This window comes from Schistocerca americana, chromosome 1 (genome assembly GCF_021461395.2).
Source record: "Schistocerca americana isolate TAMUIC-IGC-003095 chromosome 1, iqSchAmer2.1, whole genome shotgun sequence".
In the NCBI taxonomy this organism is placed as follows: domain Eukaryota; kingdom Metazoa; phylum Arthropoda; class Insecta; order Orthoptera; family Acrididae; genus Schistocerca; species Schistocerca americana.
In genome coordinates, this window is record NC_060119.1 from 1,099,061,508 (window position 1) to 1,099,083,262 (window position 21,755).

At 43.0% G+C, this 21,755-nt stretch overlaps 1 protein-coding gene and 1 non-coding gene across 2 annotated transcripts in view; one reads left to right on the forward strand and one right to left on the reverse strand.

Moving 5' to 3' along the window:
- Positions 1 to 21,755, reverse strand: part of LOC124550624 (apolipoprotein D-like) — a 229,316-nt gene that overhangs the window by 70,801 nt on the left and 136,760 nt on the right. The window lies entirely within an intron of this gene.
- Trnas-uga lies at positions 8,753 to 8,827 on the forward strand. The gene has a single exon. It is a non-coding gene; the product is annotated as a tRNA-Ser (tRNA).

The following is a 21,755-nucleotide window of genomic DNA, read 5'->3' on the forward strand; positions in this document are numbered from 1 at the left end:
GGAGAGCAACTACTGGTCCTTCCAAAACGACTGCTCAAAACAGTGAGTGACATTCTATAGTGCTTGGAAATGAGTCTTGCTTCTGTTTGTAGCGGTCAGATCGACGACAGTGAGTGCGTACAGGAACAGTTGAAAGGTATCAGGCAGCATGGCGTCTGCCTGCTTAGGTGAGTGGTAATGTGCTTGCCTCCCATGCAGCGGGCCCGGGTTCGATTCCCGGCCGGGTTGGAGATTTTATCTGCTCGTGGACTGGGTGTTGTGTTGTCCTCATCATCACTTCATCCTTATCACCGGCACGCAAGTCGGGCATTGTGGCGTCGACTGAAATAAGACTTGCACTCGGCGGCCGAACTTCCCCGAATGGGGCCTCCCGGCCAACAATGCCATATGATCATTTCATTTAATTTAATTTCAGGAAGCAGGGATTCTCAAGAGCCATCCATATCTCCCAACTCCTGGAGAGGGGAGCTATTGGATATGAAAACAAGACTGAGTTGGTAATTGTTGAAGGGAGACAGAATGCTCGCCAATATGTAATACCCTTCAAATCCGGCGTAAGAGTTGTCGTATTCCATCAAGATAACGCAATATACTGCACTACAGCTCAGAGAGCAGACGCCCTGACGAATATACGAATAGGTAACTGGCCTGCCCGGTCCCCAGATTTGTCACCTGTAGAGAATGTTTGGCATGCGACGGGAAAATGTGTAGCTAACCACCAGTCTTCAAGAACGGCCACAGAATGTGTTTCATTCGTGGCAAGAATTCCTCAAGATGGCATTTGGAGGCTGTTTCCTTGCATGGCATCATGACAACGAGTATAGGAGCGTATTCGTGCCTATACGGATCACTCGCATATTGATGCTGTCGATGGAAATCAGTCCAGAACGGAATGAAAGTTCAAGAAATCAATACCCGATACGTAATGGTCGCATCTGTATGGAATGTAGCTACGTATGAAAGTGGAACATGGACTATAAATAGTTTAGACAAGAAGAGAATAGAAGCTTTTGAAATATGGTACGACAGACGAATTCAGTAGATTAGTTGGATAGATCACATAACTAATGAGGAGGTATTGAACGGAATTGGATAGAAAAAAATTTGTGGCACAACCTGAACAGAAGAATGGTTCGGTTGATAGAACCGATTCTGAGACATCAAGGGATCACTGGTTTAGTATTGGAGGAAAGTGTGAGAGTTGACAATTGTAGAGGGAGACCAAGATATGAAACAGTAAACAGATTCAGGAGGATGCAAGTCGCAGCAGTTATTCGCAGATGAAGAGTCTTGCACAGGAAGACTTGCACAGGCCGGAGAGGTGTATCAAACCAACCTTCGGACTGAGGACCACAACAACAACAACAGCGACAGCAACAACATGTGATGACGAAGTTTGATAAATATCGGGCTGATGTTTTATGGTGTAACTACATTTCCGTATGTGCAAGTCGCACAATCAGGAATTTAAAAATAAGTAACGAATAAGAAATTAAGAAATGAACTCTATTATCAGACCATGGGCGGCGTTACTCGATGATTTCAAGCTGCTTTAAACCAGCAGACGACTGCATTCTCATGAAAGCGGTGACATTTTGTTGAGTTTATCAAAGCAACAAGACTTAACGAAAGTTGGATAGCGGTTATTATAAAACATACATAGATGCCTGCATTTGAAGATCTTAAGGTATGTAAAAGCCTACACGACACCTTTAGCCAGAAGTGGAAGTAAAATGGCCGCTGTTGATGATGGACACAAGCACAAGAAGTACAAGACTTATGGAAATACTGGGAGTACTTCGTATGTTTTAATAGTGACATTCATTCCCGAATGCAATAAAAATGATCGTCAAATATTCACATAGTTAAAATGTGGTCATCTTTCGTTTATACGTGTTGGGTCAGATGCCTACATGCGTTTTTTTTTAAATCTCTTTTTCCAGTGCAGGATGTCATTTAAAAGTAGAATTTCAGATGCTGGTAGTTTAATGCACGATTCAGTAAATGTCTCGCATTAACTATAGTTTACACTCGTGAGAACAGTTGTGGAAATACAGCGTGAGATCCATTCCGTCACTAGCAGAAAAAACGCGGATGTGCCAGCTGCAATGAAAGAAACTTCTGGGTAAAGGTTTCACTTTAATAGCAGGCTATTATGAATGAAGTGGTAACCTGATTAGCGTAATTCTAGGAAGGACGGACCAGCTGTGGCGGACTTTCGCTCTAGCGACTCAGTGCGTGTGGGCGACTGATGACGTTAAGGAGACAGTGCGCGGTTGCGAAGGAGCCGGGCGACAAGCTCTGGTAAGCCGCCCTCAGGAAGCTCGCTTCCTAAACACAATAGCGGGTAACGAACTCTGCTTTCTCACTCTATTCCGAGTCGTACATCGTGTCATGCTAAGAAGATACACTGCTGGTCCGCCAGACAATTGACTGACGCAGATGAGTGGCAGATCAGGGTGGAATCTTCATGTTGTTTTACGTCCGTCGACCTGTTACACTGGCCTGTCTTAGTGTAGGTTAGTGTGGTTTCACACGTCTCAGCCTCAAATACATAACACGCAAACGTTTGATACAAACCGCAGAGATCTTGTGCACACGACTTTCCTCCCCTTGCGGGACTGACGTGACATCGTGTCATGAGAAAGCACATCTGGGCATAGATACGAATGTCAGACCCACAAAGTGCAAAGAGTCTGTAGAAGGAGCACAACACTACAATGAAGGGATAATTAACAACTTGACTGTTTCTGGTATCGTGGAAACATGCACTGTGCGCGTAAAGAAAATAGGAAGTGAAATGATACTCCTTTCAGTCTTTAGCGTGGCTGTCATAGAAGGTCTCCATGAAAAACTCTCTCGCTATTATGCAGTGTTAACGATAAATCGTGATAAACACTGATATGTTCTGCGGGCAAGTATAAATTGGTGTTATAATTTTGTTTTATAAATGTTACACGAATTATCGTCTCAAAATGCTATGTTTGTTCCGTATTTCATTCTCAACGATCGAGTCCAGGCATGATGTTCCAGTTCTGTTCTGACAGTGCGGCAATAGGTAAATCGAGCGCTATTGGAATCCATCCTGCCGGCCGAAGTGGCAGTGCGGTTAAAGGCGCTGCAGTCTGGAACCGCGCGACCGCTACGGTCGCAGGTTCGAATCCTGCCTCGGGCATGGATGTTTGTGATGTCCTTAGGTTAGTTCTAAGTTCTAGGGGACTAATGACCTCAGCAGTTGAGTCCCATAGTGCTCAGAGCCATTTTTTGGAGTCCATCCGACGGCTAGCGGGCAGCAGACGACCTGGAAGACACTGTCGAGACGTAATTTGATTATTAAATTATCTTTCTAAATAAATAGAATGTTGAAATTGTAACCACTGTTGTATCTGATGTTTAACAGTGAACATTAAAAAGCTATGTTCTATCAGATGTGTGTCTGTTAGTGATTCAGTTAACGTGAGAGTTCCTGAGAAGAAGTATAACCATGGCCCTGATAGGATAGTTACAACATACGAGGATATTTCATTTTGAGGGTTTATAGTTGCAGGAAGATTCGGTAAGCAACTTTGGTGGAGATTCACATGGTTCGTAGGAACTTTAAAAGACGTTTTCTGAACTGAAGCATCTCATGTAGCTGTCATTAACAGTGGATTACTGGTTAAAATGCACCAAAGTGTAATGTGCTGCGAATACGTAGAAAGAAAGATTCTTTATCATTTAGCTACAATATAGCAGGTCAGCAACTGGAAGCAGTTAATTCCATGAATTATCTGGGAGTAGGCATTAGGAGTGATTTAAAATGGAACGACCATATAAAATTAATCGCCGGTAAAGCAGATGCCAGACTGTGATTCATTGGAAGAATCCTAAGGAAATGCAGTCCGAAAACAAAGGAAGTAGGTTGCAGTACACTTGTTGGCCCACTGCTTGAATACTGCTCACCGGTGTGGGATCCGTACCAGATAGGGTTGATAGAAGAATAGAGAAGATCCAACGGAGAGCAGTGCGCTTCGTTACAGGATCATTTAGTAATCGCGAAAGCGTTACGGAGATGATAAACTCCAGTGGAAGACTCTGCAAGAGAGATGCTCAGTAGCTCGGTACGGGCTTTTGTTGAAGTTTAGAGAACATACCTTCACCGAGGAGTAAAAAACAAAAAAAAATGGTTCAAATGGCTCTGAGCACTATGGGACTTACCTTCTGAGGTCATCATTCTCCTAGAACTTAGAACTACTTAAACCTAACTAACCTAAGGACATCACATACATCCATGCCCGAGGCAGGATTCGAACCTGCGACCGTAGCGGTCGCGCGGTCTTAGTCTGTAGCGCCTAGAACCGCTCGGCCACCACGGCCGGCGCCGAGGAGTCAAGCAGTACACTGCTCCCTCCTAATTACACCTCGCGAAGAGACCATGAGGATAAAATCAGAGAGATTAGAGCCCACACAGAGGCATACCGACAATCTTTCTTTCTACGACCAATACGAGACTGGAATAGAAGGGAGAACCGATAGAGGTAGTCAAGGTACCCTCCACCACACACCGTCAGGTGGCTTGCGGAGTATGGATGCAGATGTAGGTGTAGAACTATTTTACGGAATTACGAATTCAGTGCATGTGAGTTATGACAAGTGATTTCAACTGGCTTATTAAGGGCAGTTAGGCTCTGGTAAAGCCGGCCGCGGTGGCCGAGCGGTTCTAGGCGCTTCAGTCCGGAACCGCGTGACTGCTACGGTCGCAGGTTCGAATCCTGCCTCGGGCATGAATGTGTGTGATGTCCGTAGGTTAGTTAGGTTTAAGTAGTTCTAAGTTCTAGGGGACTCATGACCACAGTTGTTAAGTCCCATAGTGCTCAGAGCCATTTGCACCATTTTTTTTGCTCTGGTAAAGAACTTATACGACTTGATTGTGATTGTTATCTGATATATTAGCACGCATTATCCCAGTTCTTAGTGAGAGTGTTATCTCTGGTTGCCATTCGCAAGTGAACATAGGTATTTAACCTAAGTTAATGAAGCTCAGCTATATCAAATTGCAGGCAGTTATGCAGACGCATTTGGACGCTAAAAACGCAAGTGAACATAGGTATTTAACCTAAGTTAATGAAGCTCAGCTATATCAAATTGCAGGCAGTTATGCAGACGCATATGGACGCTAAAAACGCTTATCAGAAGAAACTTACATTCTAAATGTACATGAAAGAAGACATTACAACCAGAGATTGCCAAACCGTGTGAATATCGATTGACTGATACTTCGTTAGTTTCACAAAATTGACAACTTTTATTTAAGAAAGGGATTCAACATTCTACACCCAAAATTATCCCTGAGTCTTCTTGTTAGCGAAAAAGATCTGCTACTGAAGATTAGAATTTAATAGAAGATTTTAATTTGATGAAGATCGATGCGAGTTCGTCGAATTTCTACTCAGACTACGATTTGCATCTGCGGCGTGGCGACACTTGGTCACGACAGCACCCATATCAGAATTAAAACTCCGTATCTATTAAATATTTCGTCGCAAGCAGCCTGTAGTTAACATCAGGAGGGGCGTAACAGGGCAACTGTATGTCAGGCTCACCAGTAAAAGGGACAAAGCTTTAATGACCGGCTGACGACGGTGTCATTAAAGACGGAGCACAAGCTTGGGATGGAGAATTATGGTTTAACAAGGATTTGAACACCGCTACTCATGACTCCGAATCCAGTGATTTAAACATTGCGCTATCTCGCTCGGTCATTGACTACAGTTTCGCCTCCATCCTTCAATACCTTGCACGCCTTTGACCTGAGGTATTCACGAGTGCGTGTTTTTTAATCATTATTTTGAGCTTAATGGCACATACATCTTCTTGCTTAACTTTCACAGAAAGATAATAATACTCCTCCTTCGGTTTTTCTGTGTTTAATTTATTCATACATATTTTCAGACATGTGTAACTGCAACGACGGTTTCACTTTTTGTCTATGACTTCAGGCGCCAGAGTGATATGGTATTTGGTTTCGGGAAGATCCAGAAAAAGAAGGTAAAAATGACCTTGTATTCACTAACTACGTAAATTTTACCTCCTAGAACGTTAGCGTTGATAAACAGGAACATATAGAAGCGAACACTACCCATATCTACATCAATATACACACTCTGCAAACCACTATGAAGTGCGTGAAAAGGGCATTTAGCGTTGTACTACTGGCGAGGGCTTCTTTCTATTCGATTCGTGTATCGAATGCGGCAAGAACGACTGCTTAAATGACTCCATGGGCTCTATACGTTGCCCACTCTTGTCTTCGAAGGGACTACTGGGGCGATACGTAGGGGTTGAAAACAGGGTGAATCACCTAAGACTTAGTCTGCAAATATTGTGTAAATAGAAAGTACGATTGATGTGAGGTTTTCACAGACTGGATTGGTAGTCAGAGGCTTGTGTTATTAGCCAAAACACAGATGTAATAATTTTTAGAAAGTCTATTTTTGTGCAAACATACATTTTAAATGGAAAAATTGCCTATCGATTTTAAGAGACGAAAAGTAGTGCAAAATTTAAATTTCAATGGTGTTTGTTGCAGGATTCTAGTCAGAGTAATTTACGAGATATCATTTTGAAAAGTTTCCACATCGACACTTGCTTGTGACCTTCAGCCTGCGTAGTTGATAGGTACGCTGTTATGTTTGCTTACGGTGTCGTTCAAATGGCTCTGAGCACTATGGGACTTAACATCTGTGGTCATCAGTCCCCTAGAACTTAGAACTACTTAAACCTAACTAACCTAAGGACATCACACACATCCATGCCCGAGGCAGGATTCGAACCTGCGACCGTAGCAGTCCCGCGGTACCGGACTGAGCGCCTAGAACTGCTAGACCACCGCGGCCGCTTACGGTGTGATTGGGTGTTCCTTGAATGCACTGAGTCTTGCTAGTTAGCTAGTGTATGACAGTCCAGTAGGAGGTGAGTTGTCGATGGAATTTACCAATCCAGGAAACGCCGACATGCTCATGGTGTATGGAGAGAGTAGGAAGAATGCAGTTCGTTCTTGTACGGTGTATGTGGTAAGACATACCAACAGACGTCAACCATCTCGGCAATTATTTACCGGCTTCTTCAATCAGTTACGTGAAAGTGGTAGCGTAACACCTAGACAACGTAACAGAAGGAAACAAGTGACGACAGAAAAGGAAGAAATAAGTGTTCTTGCTGCTCTTGCCGTTGATCCGCAGGTTAGCCCCAACGCAACCGCAAGTGGCAGCGGCATTAGTCAAGCAAGTGTCCTACGGAGCCACCATCGACATAGGTTCCATCCCTATCACATCTCTTGCCATCAAGAACTGGCCGGTAACCGTTATGAGAGTTGTGTTAACCCCTGCAAATGGGCACTAAGACAGAATACTCCAGATGTATCTTGGTTAGTGGTGAAGCCACATTTTCAAATCAAGGACAGGTAAACTACCGAAACCTGCACTATTGATCTCTTGCCAAACCCCATTGGCTTCGTCTGGTGAAACGTCAGCGTCTATAGAGTGCAAACGTGTGGTGTGGGATAGTGAACCACCACCTCATAGGCCCGTTTTACATAGATGAAACACTGAACGCGCACAATTATCGCAGCGTCCTGGCGGACAACGTTCAAAGATGCTAGCAGATTGTCCTCTGCAGTCTCGGAGGAACCTGTGGTACCAACATGATGGCCATAGCGTACGAAGTACTACAGCATGTCGTCACGAAGTGTTTCCAAATCGCTGCTTTGTACACGGAGGACCGTTCCACGGATTTCACTCCTGTAGACGCTGTCTACAAGGACTCACCAACTATAACCGATGATAAGCAACGACGTATTACTACAGCTTGTTCGGACATCTCGGCTGAAATTCTAGCTCGTGTACAGCAGTCATTCCGTGCCAGACTGGAAGCGTGTACTGCCGCTGTTGGTGGACATTTTGAACACGACTTGTCATGGTCAAGTGTCTCCCTACTGGCCAGAATCTACGTAAGTAATGTATGTACTTGTGTTGTTCTTTAGTGTGTGCTAGCACAGGTATTGTACTAGTATCGGAGTGGGAACTTTTCAAAATACATCTCGTAAAAGACTAGCAGTAGATTCCTGCAACAAACACCACTAACATTCTGACTTACGCTATTTTTAGCTTTTTAATGTCAATAGGTATTTTTCCAGAATGAGATTTTCACTCTGCAGCGGAGTGTGCGCTGATATGAAACTTCCTGGCAGATTAAAACTGTGTGCCCGACCGAGACTCGAACTCGGGACCTTTGCCTTTCGCGGGCAAGTGCTCTACCAACTGAGCTACCGAAACACGACTCACGGCCGGTACTCACAGCTTTACTTCTGCCAGTACCTCGTCTCCTACCTTCCAAACTTTACAGAAGCTCTCCTGCGAACCTTGCAGAACTAGCACTCCTGAAAGAAAGGATATTGCGGAGACATGGCTTCGCCAGAGCCTGGGGGATGTTTCCAGAATGAGATTTTCACTCTGCAGCGGAGTGTGCGCTGATATGAAACTTCATGGCAGATTAAAACTGTGTGCCCGACCGAGACTCGAACTCGGGACCTTTGCCTTTCGCGGGCAAGTGTTCTGGAAACATCCCCCAGGCTGTGGCTAAGCCATGTCTCCGCAATATCCTTTCTTTCAGGAGTGCTAGTTCTGCAAGGTTCGCAGGAGAGCTTCTGTAAAGTTTGGAAGGTAGGAGACGAGGTACTGGCAGAAGTAAAGCTGTGAGTACCGGGCGTGAGTCGTGCTTCGGTAGCTCAGTTGGTAGAGCACTTGCCCGTGAAAGGCAAAGGTCCCGAGTTCGAGTCTCGGTCGGGCACACAGTTTTAATCTGGCAGTAAGTTTCAGGTATTTTTCCATTTAAAAAAATGCACGTCTGCACAAAAATCCGCTAAGTATTATTACAATATAATTATTGGCTGACAATACGAGCCCCTGACTACCAATCCATTCTGTGAAAACCGCACATCAACAGAACTTTCCATTTTCGCAATATTTGCGCGCAAGTGTTAGGTGCTTCACCCTGTGTATTTCTAGATTCATCACTTAATTCTGGTTCACCACAGTTTATGAACAGGCTTTCACGAGGTGCTGGGGGTCTATCTTCCTGCGTCTACCAATTCAGGTTTTTCTTTTTTTGCGTGACACTCACCCGTGAGTCAAACATGTTGCCCTTGTTTGAATGCATTCGGTCTCCTCTGTTAGCCCTTTGGTCTGAGTGCTGCACACTTGAGCAATATTCTGAGACGGAAAAGTGTTCTGTAAGCAGCTACCTTTGTAGACCGACTGCAGTTTCTCAGTTTGCTACCAATGATCCGAAGTCTGCCACTTGCTTTACCTACGAATAAACCGATATGATCATTCCATTTCATGTTTATACAAACTGTAAACCCAGGTATTTTTATGAGTTGACCGATGCGGATTATGACTCGCAATCATAGACTAATACGACGGTAGTCTGAAAAGTTTTCGGAATGGAATAGAAAGAAACAACTTACCTCCGTGAAACTTTTCTATTTTCACTGTAGTCTCCGTGTACATTAACGCACTTCGTCCAGTCGTGTTCCGATGCCTTGTTCCCATATCGAAAATTCGATCCCTCCAGGCATGCAAAATACCCCTCGACGTCGGGTATCAGTTCTTCATTTGGGGAGAATCTCCGTCCATTCAGGAAAGTTTTAAGCTTAGGGAAGAGACAGAGGACTGATGGAACCCAATCACACGAATAAGGCGGGTGTGGCAACAGTTCGTGTCTTAGTTCTTGCATTTTTGTCATGGCAAAGACACTTGTATGTGGACGTGCATCGTCTTGACTAAAAACGACTTTTTTCCTTGCCAGACCTGTCCTCTTTTTCGCGTATCTTTTGCTGTAGAGGGTAACTTAACATTAGTCCGTAATTTTTTGACCGGTGGGAAGATAACATACCAGCAAAATCGTTTCCTTGTCCCAGAAAACTGGTGACATGACCTTGCCGGCCGACGCTATAGTCTTTATTATCTTTGGTGGTAGTGCAACAACATGTTTGCCCTGCTTTCAACGTTGTTTTCTCTCTGGGGTATAGCAGTGTATACAGATCTCATTTATAGTCATAACCCGGTGCAAAACTTTTGTTAGTTGCTCTGAAAATAGGTTAAACTTTGTTCGGGCATTTCCATTGTGACGCGTTTCTGGTCCTGCATTAAGAGTCGTGGTATCCTCCAGTAGATGATTTTCTCGTATCCAGTTCCACCGTTAAAATGTGATATGCCTGTTCAGATCACATCCCCACAGCTTCAGTAGTTTCTCGCACTTTCAGTCGGCGATCTTCCATGACCATTTTATGCACTTTTGCAATAATTTCTGGGGTAGTGGTACATCTTGCCTGTTCACTACGTGGATAACCATTAAGCTGTCTCGGCCATATTTAAACTCGTTTGTCCACTTGGCAATAGTTGAACATGAAGGAGCCGTCTGCCCGCGTGTTCTGAAAATCGGCGTGAATTTCCTTTGGTTTTATATATTTCTTTACGGAGTAGTAAATCACTGCTCGCATCTCGATTTTTTTTTCCATCTTCACAGATTAGTATTTGGGAACAACAACAGAGACGCCCGCACCACAGATCTCTAGGCCCAGCAATGACACGTCACTCATTTCCTCATAAAGTATGGCCTATTATTACGCGGGTACCTCGTTGTACCAGCGCTGACATCTGGTAGTAATTCCGCGAACTTTTCAAACTAAACTCACACTTTTCTGCGTATTGCAATATGCGCAGTTTTGCATCTCAGCACATATAAAGCAAGTTGACAATCTTGCAAAAATGCAAATCTTATCAGTATCTGAGTGGATGTTTGTGCTGCTTTTCAGGTACTATTTTGTGGATGATGATGTTTGGTTTGTGGAGCCCTCAACTGCGCAGTCGTCAGCGCCCGTACGAAGTCCCAACCTTTTCACACTCCAACGTTTTAAGCAGTCCGATCTAGCCACTATCACGAATGATGATAATGATGAAGACAACACAAACACCCAGTCCCCGGGCAGAGAAAATCCCGAACCTGGCCGGGAATCGAACCCGGGACCCTGCGATTCAAAGGCGGCAACGCTAGCCACTAGACCACGAGTTGCGAACATATTATTTTGTTATCTGCAAATATTATGGGGCTACTATTAATATTATCTACCAAGTCATTAATACACAGCATGAATATCAAGGATCACAAGACACTTTCCGACAGAATGTCTGTAGTTATTTCTAGTTCTGTCGATTGTTCTCCATTCACGACGGCATACTACATCCTTCTTACCAACGAATCCTCAATACAATTACAAATTTTGTTTGGTGCCGCCCAGGACAGTACTTTCACAAGAAAAATTGGTGTAGTAGCGATTCAAATGTTCTTCGAAAGTCAAGGAACACTGTACCAGATGGCTCTAGGCACTATGGCACTTACCATCTGAGGTCATCAGTCCCCTAAATTTAGAACTACTTAAACCTAACTAACCTAAGGACATCACACACATCCATGTTCGAGGCAGGATTCGAACCTGCAACCGTAGCAGCAGCGCGGTCCCGGACTGAAGCGCCTAGAACCGCTTGGCCACAACGGCCGTCGGAACAGTGTACCCAACAGACTAACTTCATTAATGACTTTTAAGATGTCATGTGGAAAAGTACGTGTTCGGTGTTTTTCCGAAATTCATGCTGGTTGGCATGGAAGAGGTGATTCTGTTCGCGATGCCTCATTATAATTGAACTCAGAATTTGTTCTAGGACACTACAACAGATGAAAATCAATAATAATGCGTTATATTTTTGTAGATTACTTCTGCTGCCCTTCCTGTAGAGGGCTGTGTTCCAACTTCTAGGCACAGTTTTCCGTTCGAGGCTCCCAATTTAAGCATAAAGTACCATAGGTCCCTTGATCCTTGTTAGATCTGAATCCAACCTACCCGATTTCAGTTAGCTTTTCTTTAACTTCCACAAACGACATCAGATGAGTGCTAGAATGATTCCTTTATTAAGGTCGCAAATTATCTTTTCTCCATCAGAGTCCAGCTGAGTTTGTGATTCATTTCTGCTGATCTCCTCAGCTGCACAATTTAAGTCACAGCGGAAGCAAAACTCGTGGCAACTCCATGTTTGTTTGTAGAGCACTCTTCGGTAATGGACGTCCAGAGAATTTTCCTGTTACCAACACATCTTATAGAGATGGCAAGACTGCAAGAAAATATCAGTTTAACTTGTTAGATAATCTCTAAGAACTTGTTTATACTGCCGATAGAGCCACTGGCAACAGACAGATGTCTCGTAAGACGCAATATGAAGTGAGATGAACTTATTTAAGCACTACTTCTCTGCCATCTGCCACCTTCCCCCCTCCTCCCCCCCCCCCCCTGCAGTTTTACTAACATGGCGGGGTTAATGCTTAGTCCAGTAGCTTTAAGAACAAGGTGACAAAACGCACGAGGACTGGAAATATTTTTATAACATTTACAGTCGAGAATTATTTATTATTTATTTAGTAGATACTTCTCTTCATACGTTCCAGGTGACCGCCACCATTTTCAAGGTTCTACTTGAAATTGAAGTCCAGTTCATCATTAGAGTCTTCATAGATCTCGCTGCACACCTAATGTGCTTGCTTTTTCCTCTTCTGCACTTTCCGTATTAGGCCAGTTGTGGTCTGTTACGGTTCCAATTTTTTACTCGGTCTGCAAGGATCTGACGTGATAGTTCTCTGGATCCATTCTTTGTAGACGTTCATGCCATTTCTTTTTGCTCTCAAACAATTTTTCCTTCATATCCAGATTTCCGCCGGCCGCGGTGGTCTAGCGGTTCTGGCGCTGCAGTCCGGAACCGCGGGACTGCTACGGTCGCAGGTTCGAATCCTGCATCGGGCATGGGTGTGTGTGATGTCCTTAGGTTAGTTAGGTTTAAGTGGTTCTAAGTTCTAGGGGACTTATGACCTAAGATGTTGAGTCCCATAGTGCTCAGAGCCATTTGAACCCATTTGAACCAGATTTCCAGTTCCTTTCGAATATCTTCATTTCGTATATTATCTTAATTTTATATTCCCCCACTGTTCTAAGAAACCTCATTTCTACTCCTTGTGTTTGTTTTCCGTTCTTATTCAATACCCACAATTCGCTTCCATATAATAAGGTTCGCAATGCGACTGTTTTATAAAATTTCAATCGTGTTTCTTTCCATGTTTTATCCTTTAAAGTTCTGTTAATTGTTTCACAGATACTTACAAATCTATTCAACTAACCTGCATATCTTCATCATATTCATACGGTATTTTACATCCAAGATAGTTAAAACAATATACCTATTCTATTGTTTTCTCATTAACTACTATCTTAATTCTCATTTAATAATTTGCACAAAATGCCACTGACTTAGATTTACAGGAAGGTGCCTTCATATTATATTCCGAACGTATTTTATTTAGTTCATAAATTCCTTTCTCGAAACCGTCTTCTCTTGAAAAAAGCAATTTAAGGTCTTCACCATATAGAAGTGATTTGAACTTTACCGAATTGTCTGGTCGTAGCCCACTGTTTATCATAGGATTTCACCTGCGAACTGCATCGTCAGTGCAAATACTGAACAGCGTATGGTATAAACTACAACCTTGTCTCATTCCTTTATTTATTTGTATCGTTTCTGAATACAGGCCTTCTATATCTAAAATTACGAATGTTTCTTTATACAGAGTTTTGAAGCAGATATATGCCTCTGTGCTCCATTATTCTCCACAACTTTTCTCTAACCACATTGTCAATTGCTTTCTCAAAACTTATTAAAACAATAGGCGTCTCTTTGATAAATGCTTTCTGTTTTTCAATAAGCTGTTGTAAAATAAAAACTGCATCAGTTGTTGATCGTCCCTCTCTAAATCCGACCTGTTCCCCCACTTGCAAACATTCTGCTATTTTTTTAGCTTTTTGTTTAAAATTCTCGCATAAAGTTTACATGCAGTGTCAAGTAGGCTTGTCCCTTTGTAGTTTTGATGGACATTAATTTTGCTTTCTACCAGCACGCATTAACAGATGCAACAACTTAAAGTGTAGTGGCAATCCTCCATATTTAATTAACTCTGAATTAATGCCGTCTAAATGTGTTGTTTATCGACTTTTTGTGGTTTTCTAGGCTGCTGTGACTTCTTTCATTGTTAGGTCATCTAGGCCTTTCACTTTTCTTCTTCTTCTGCTTTTACGGCCTCATTGGACCACTTCAGTCAATCATTTCTGGTCCTCTTCTTTGGTATTTTCCCCTTCCGAGTGGCCCAGTATCTCTTCATTCGTTCCGATGCTTTTCGTCGTTCCTTATCTGTAAATACCCTTTTCATTGTATGTCGTTTGTCAATTTTTGGTTTAAATCTTATTTCTGTGTCCCTCAACTTCTTTAAATTTGGCGTTTTGTTCTGCGAATCATCCAGAGTTATTTCCAGTTCTTCCAATCCTCTCTTATTTCCTTAAGCCATCCTCCTTGTTGTTTCAAATTCCAGAGTTTCTCAATAATTTTCCTTGATAATCTGGTTTCTGGTGTCCTCAGAATGTGACCACAAAAAGAGATCCTTTTCTTTCGTATAGTATCAGTGATGGGCTTCAGTTTTCTGTATACCACTTCATTTGGAACTATCCGCCATTGCCCAGCTTTTTGATATTTCTTATTTATGCATGTTCTAGCAATTCTTCTCTCTACTTTTAAAATTTTGTCAATTCTGTTTTTCTGGGTGACTTTAAAAAGAGTTTCACTTCCGTATGTAACCTCTGGTTGAACCACCGTCTTGTAATGTTTTAATTTTGTTTTAATTGATAGACATTTTTTATTGTACGTAGACCACGTTAGTTTTTGAGCTTTTATCATTTTATTAGTTCTTGCTCGCCATGCAGGTTTCTCGTCCAATTTATGTGTTATAATTTCACCCAGGTATTTAAATTGTTTCACTATTTTAATTTCCCTATTGTTCACTGTGATGTGATCTATTACAAGTGGATCCGTTACCATTATTTCAGTCTTTCACTTTTATTTATAGATCTTTTTTCCTTTCTTCGCTTCCATATTAACACCATACCATAAGTTTTTTGTAGTATTTAATCCACCCTTCTTTCGCAATATTACTAAAATGAGTTTTATTCTTTTCTGTTTCATTTACTGTTTTCAAAGCCTTATATGCTACCTGCTGACAGCCGTGAATATCTTGTTCTACAGGGTGAGTCACTAACTATTGCCACCAAGAAGAACTCTGAAAGTATGATAGGATCTGAAAAGTTTGTGGGACAAAAGTTGCATGAGGCAACGGAGGCCATAATATGACGTGGGTTTTTTGTTGCTGCGTGGGGTCGCATCAGAGATATGAAGGCCAACTTTGCTTTTTTTTAAATGGGATGCTATAGTTTGGTACTCATTTTCTGATAGCGGCTATCGCGACGAATCCAATGAAGTGTAACAGTAATGTCTTTGAAGATGAACGATGGTCAAAATGGCTCTGAGCTCTATAGGACTTAACATCTGAGGTCATCAGTCCCTCAGAACGTAGAACTACTTAAACCTAACTAACCTAAGGACATCACACACATCCATGCCCGAGGCAGGATTCGAACCTGCGACCGTAGCGGTTCCAGACTGAAGTGCCTAGAACCGCTCGGCCACACGGCCGGCGAACGAAGGTTACAAAGGTGACATGAACGTCCATTTACAGAAGGTGTTCGAAGTGATGACCATTGGTATCAATGCAGTGCTGCAATCTTCTTATCATAGTTTGAGTGGTATTCTTTATGGCTTCGGCACTTATCGAAGCACATGCTCTGACAATTTTCTGTCGCATATTTTCAGGTGCAGCTGGAACGTCCTTATAAACAATGTCTTTTAAGAATCCCCTCAAGAAAAAATCCAGAGGCCTCAAGTCTGGCGAACGAGCCGACCAGGACACGTCTCCTCTACGTCCAATCCAACGATTTGGAAATTGACTCTGCAACTAATTTTTAGCCATCAGCGAAAAATGTGCCGAACACCCATCGTGTTGATACCACATTCTATTCCTTGTACCTAAAGGTATTTCTTCGAATAATAGACCTAATGTTCCTTGCAGCAGTGTGGTGTACTTTCTACCATTAAGATTTCTTTCGATGAAATAGAGGCCTATAATTCTGTCCTCCACAAAATCACACCATACGTTCACCGACTACGGTTTTTGGTGTGCAACTTGCCGCAGCCAACATGGAGCTTCAGTTGCCCAATAACGCATGTTATGCACATTAACATGTCCGTGGCTCGTGAACGTAGCCTCATCAGTAAATAAATTCAAATTAATAAATGTGTCAGCCCTCTGAATCTGAAGCTGAGCACATTGGCAGAATTCAAAGCGACGCATACAATTCGTACCAGTTAACTCTTGGTGGAGACTGATATGGTAAAGATGTTATTTATGGCGATGCAGAACACGAGCAACACTACTCTGGCCCATGCCAGATTCCCAAGCGATTTGACGCGAACTAACACAAGGATCTCGAACCACAGTGGCAAGAGTATCAATTTCCGTTTCCTCGTTAGTAACTTTCCCTTGCCGGATATGTTTCCGATGCTTTAAAGATCCAGTTGTTCTCAATTTATCATACACGTATTTATGTGTACGACGTGTTGGGTGAGTACGTTGAGGATATCTTTCAGCATATAAGTCTCTAGCTGTCATTGAATTTCGTTAGCATTCTCCGTAAATGAGAAGCATATCGACTGGTTCTTCGAAGGAATACATCATTCACATTCGCTTGATTCGACTATACTAGTCTTACCGTTCGTATTTGTGTTGTATTGCAAAACCATCGAATGGTGTTTACATGTCAATGGCACGTTAGATGGAATCGCCGTATTCGGCAAATATTTACTATTTGCACGATGTACGAGAGAGAACCGTCAGAGTATGTCCTTCGGTAAGTGCCGAAGTGATAAGGAATACCATTCTATCCATAATAAGAAGATTCCAGCACTGCATTGATACCAATGTCATCACTTCGAACACCTTCTGTAAATGGACTTTCATGTCACTTTACTGACCTGACTGTTATATGTCATTGGATTTGTCTCGATAGCCGCTGTCAGAAAATAAGTACCACACTACAGCATCCCATTTAAAAAACGAAGTTGATCTTCATATCTCTGACGCGACCCCACCTAGCAACAAAAAACCAACGTCATATTATGGCCCCCGTTGTCCCATGCAACATTTGTCCCACAAACTTTTCAGCTTCTGTCATTCTTTCGGAGCTATTCTAGGTGGCAATAGTTAGTGACTCAACCTCTATATTACTAATGCATTTCTCCCATGCTTGCTGGTAGGCTCTCTTCACTGTGTATTTCGTGTAATTTCTTTTCTGTTCATAGATTTGTTCATTTTTCAGGCTCATATTTATGCTTGTACATCCTCGAAAAAAAAAATGGTTCAAATGGCTCTGAGCACTATGGGACTTAACACCTGAGGTAATCAGTTCCCTAAACTTAGAACTACTTAAACGTAACTAACCTAAGGATATCACACACATCCATGCCCGAGGCAGGATTCGAACCTGCGACTGAAGCGCCTAGAATCGCTCGGTCACAGCAGTCGGCTGTGCATCCTCGATTCATGCTAATAACCCACATTTGACTCCCTCGACAATACAGCTATTAAGGTGTTCTCGACGTTAAAATATGTATGGAATATTCACGCTTCACCATAGAGAATTTTCTGAGCGTTATTTTGAAATATCTTTGCCACATTGAGACGGAATTTCAGGTAACACAGTAACATCCATCTTTTGCATAAACAACAGTGCTTCAGGAAGCTGGACGCACAAGTTCATAGAAGAGAGCGTGCCGGTCGAAGAATTGACACGGTTATTTTAAATGGAGACACTAAGTTTCATGTTGCTGGGGATCAGCCAGGTAAACAATGACTCAGCGGTCAGCACGACTGATGTTACTGAGAAACCACTACTTTCTCTGCTTTTAAAACTGTTCCTTCTCTCTACCGACAACTAACACATCAAGCTACATTTTTTTTACACCTACCCAGTGGGATAACATTGCGATAAATATCGTAATGTATTACACGTCTAAAAATTGACAAATTTAGAACCTTAATCTAGCAAGAAGAACGGAAAGAAATGGAAATTTTTAAGTGCACGGAAAGGAATTTCAGTGGTTAGTTCTATGTAATTTCCTTCGCTATGGATCCGGAGATTAACTTTAAATTCTAAAAGAGTGCTCAGTAGATTTCAAAATTATTTAAATTGTATGAAGCAGAAAAAGTGAGAAAAGTTGCCTTCAAAAATTCTCATTACTAACACGACTTGAATTTTTTTTTAGAAATGATAAAAATCTATTGCAACAACAGCTATTTACTGCAATTTGTGACACGACTTACAAGACCCTCAAAGAATAAAATAATTCCTCAATAGATAGGACAACACAATTAGTATGTGGATGGCAGACACCATTTCTTTGGTACTGCGGTCTGTGATAGTAAATGAACATAAGTGGATGGCAGAAAAGAGCATGGAAAATTGTAACACGGAATATGGGGCTGCCGTATTATGATGTTACCATTCGATTTGTTTCGTGCAGGAAACCGTTATGAGGACAGTCAAGCTCGTTGAGAGAAGGTAGGTGTACAACCTTAATGTGTTCAGTGCTGAGTCGGTGCAGGCGGCGTGAAACTAGTGGTGTCATGCTTGACAAATTTTTGTTAGCTGGCACTTTGTTTTAGTGCTGAGTCTGAAAAAAATAAAGGAATGGAGAGTCTACGGCCCGAGGTGCGATTTGAAAGCCATGGTGGTCCCGGGGCTTTAGTAAGCATGTACTGTGGCGTGCCGTTGCCTTCCTTTAACTTTTGAACTTACAGGGAGAAGGCATCAGACACGTCCAACCGATTCGCCTCATATCTGGCAGGTCGCTTGTGTTCAACCTAAACCGAAAAACTCCAAGATATTTTGGCGCAAGACACCTCCGTTTTTGGGAAAATAAATCCTAAAGTTCATGATGTAAAATCGACTCAAAATTGTCAGGATCGACTGATAACTGGAAACTGAACCTTCTTCAACAACATCTAAAGGGGGTCCACATTTACCTAGAAATCGAGGAAAGAAACTTTTTGGACTGCCACTTAGGTACCCGTAAGTTATGCGCTGTTCAACGAAAGTGCAGCTGGTGTAGCGACCCTTGTCACCTGTAAACATGCTGTCACACACAACAGTGTTAGTTTGACCACACCAGGAATTCGGTATCAGACAAAAATTGTTATCAGCAACATACGGTTTTAAAACGTTCTCAAGATCTACTTTCTCTCTCTTTCCAATCATTTATCCCGACTTGCAGGGTCTGCTGTTATGGTTAATCGGATTTGGCCTGTTAGTTTTAGGGGTGGTCGGATACCCGTCCTGTCGCCACCCTGTACTCCCCCAGGACGCAATGTGTGGTTCCCAACTGCCTGCATCTAGTGTAATCCATGGAATAGTGTGAACGTGTTACAAATGTCTGCAAGTCGTGGAACTGACGTGGGGACCAGCCCGGTAATCACCTAGCAGGATGTGGAAAACCGCCTAAAAACCACATCCAGGCTGGCTGGCTGGCACACCGGCCCTCGTCGTTAGTCCACAGGGCGCATTCGATCTGGGGCCAGCGTGCCTACCCGAGTCCAGGAAGCAGCGCATTAGCTCTCTCGGTTACCCTGGCGTGTTCTCAAGACCTTCTTTGTAAATAGAATTCTTCTATTACTCAGATTTGGAAAGGGAAGAAAAACATATTCAATGAGTCGGTTGAACGACTGACCTGTTCTACATCCTGAAGACCGATTCTTATAAGCACGGGAAAACTTTAGGCAACAGTTTTGCAGAAGCTGTGATGGAATATCGGACAGAGCAGGAATGGGTTATTTTATGTTCACTGCCAACTGCGACAACAATTTGTTTTTTTCCTTATGTGACAACGTGCCTCGCATGCTCTCTCCGCAGCAAACTGACTCAGAATTTTATTCATACAACGAGGCTTAAAATTTTAATTCTTTACTAATCCAGTCGTTTGAGAAATTTATTTCCCTACATAGTTCCTATTCTTTACTGATTTACTTACCCTCCTATTCCTATCAGCTTTGATCCGAAAAAAAAGCAAATGAAACAAACTGCAGACTGCAACGGCGAATCGATCACAGATTCTCTGCTTCGCAGCCATATACTTTGGTAGCTAGGACAGCGGTGCTATAACGGCGCATGCATTACGGGTACATAAGCGGCAGTCGAAGAAGTTTCTCTCCTCGATTTTTAGGAAAATATGGATTTGGGTACCCGTATATGTTGCTGAAAACTATTCAATTTTCAATTATCTGTCGATCCCGTCAGTTACGAGTCGATTGCGCGTCACGTACTTCAGGGGGAATTTAGGGGTATAGGAATAAAAACCGTAGCAGAGCTCGGAGTTTTTCACGTAAGTAAACGTAGCAGAGGCTACCTGATGGAAAAAAATTCCAGGACCTACTGGAGATCGAACCTCGAACCTGTAGTTAGTAGACTGGGGTCTACGGTAGAAAATGTATTCAAAATATACTCTGCAGACGCCCCATGAAAGGAAAGCTAACTGGGCTGCGCACCGGTCATTTTCATTTTCGTGAAGGAAATTCTACAGGTAACACAGCTGCACACAAACAAGGCGTTACTAAAGGAGCCAAGTTCAGTAGACAGTTGCGCTAATGTTAGATACGGCCCGCGCTTGCAGTAATCTCTGCTGACCTTGGATTCCCGCACGGTTCGAAGAAGTAAAGGTCCAACAGTATCTGGTTAGATATTGCGAATTACTGCAGAGACTATGTTACTTGATAACCCTCTCGTGCTTGTCCGTAAAAAGGTAGTGTCAAGGACTGAAGTACGCTGTGAAGGTGCCGCAAAGACGACCAAAGCGGTCCTGCTGTCAAAGTTAATGGCACTCCACAGCTTCACTCCCGTTTATCTGTCTGTATCGCGGGCGGAAGTCAAGCTGCCACCGCTGTCCAGAGTGTCTCTAGACACGTCTTCGGCCTGGAATCTTACTGACTGGAGTAGAAATGTCTTCTATGATGAGTGCTGCTTCGAAATGAACTCCAATGACCACCAGAGACGCCCCGAAAAAAAAAAGAAAAAAAAAGGCTCTGAGCACTATGGGTCTTAACTTCTGAGGTCATCAGTCCCCTAGGACTTAGAACTACTTAATCCTAACTAACATAAAGACATCACACACATCCATGCCCGAGGCAGGATTCGAACTTGCGACCGTAGCGGTTGCGCGGCTCCAGACTGTAGCGCCTAGAACCGGTCGGCCACCCCGGCCGGCCCGCCCCGGACAGTGTTGGGACACAGTATGACTGTTGCCCGCCGTACGCCCTGATAACCAGGAGTCGTGGTCTGGGGCGCCATTTCTTTTCATAGCAGGTCCCCTTTAGTCTTCATCCGCTGCTTCCTTACAGCAAAGAGGTAAGTAGACGACATTCTATCACACGTTTTGTTGCCTTCATGCTAAGCCACCCTGGGCTTACATTTCAGCCGGATAACGCCCCCTCGTTCACGGCAGCTTGTTTTCATGCTTGCCAAACCTTATCTTGGCCAGCAAGAGCGCCGGGTCTCCCCGTAATTAAGACTCGAACGTTATGGACAGAGCCCTCCAACCAGCTCTGGTTTTTGGCGATCTAATGCACCAATTGGACTGAATTTGGCACGATATCCCTCACGAGGGCATCAAACACATATCAGTCAATGC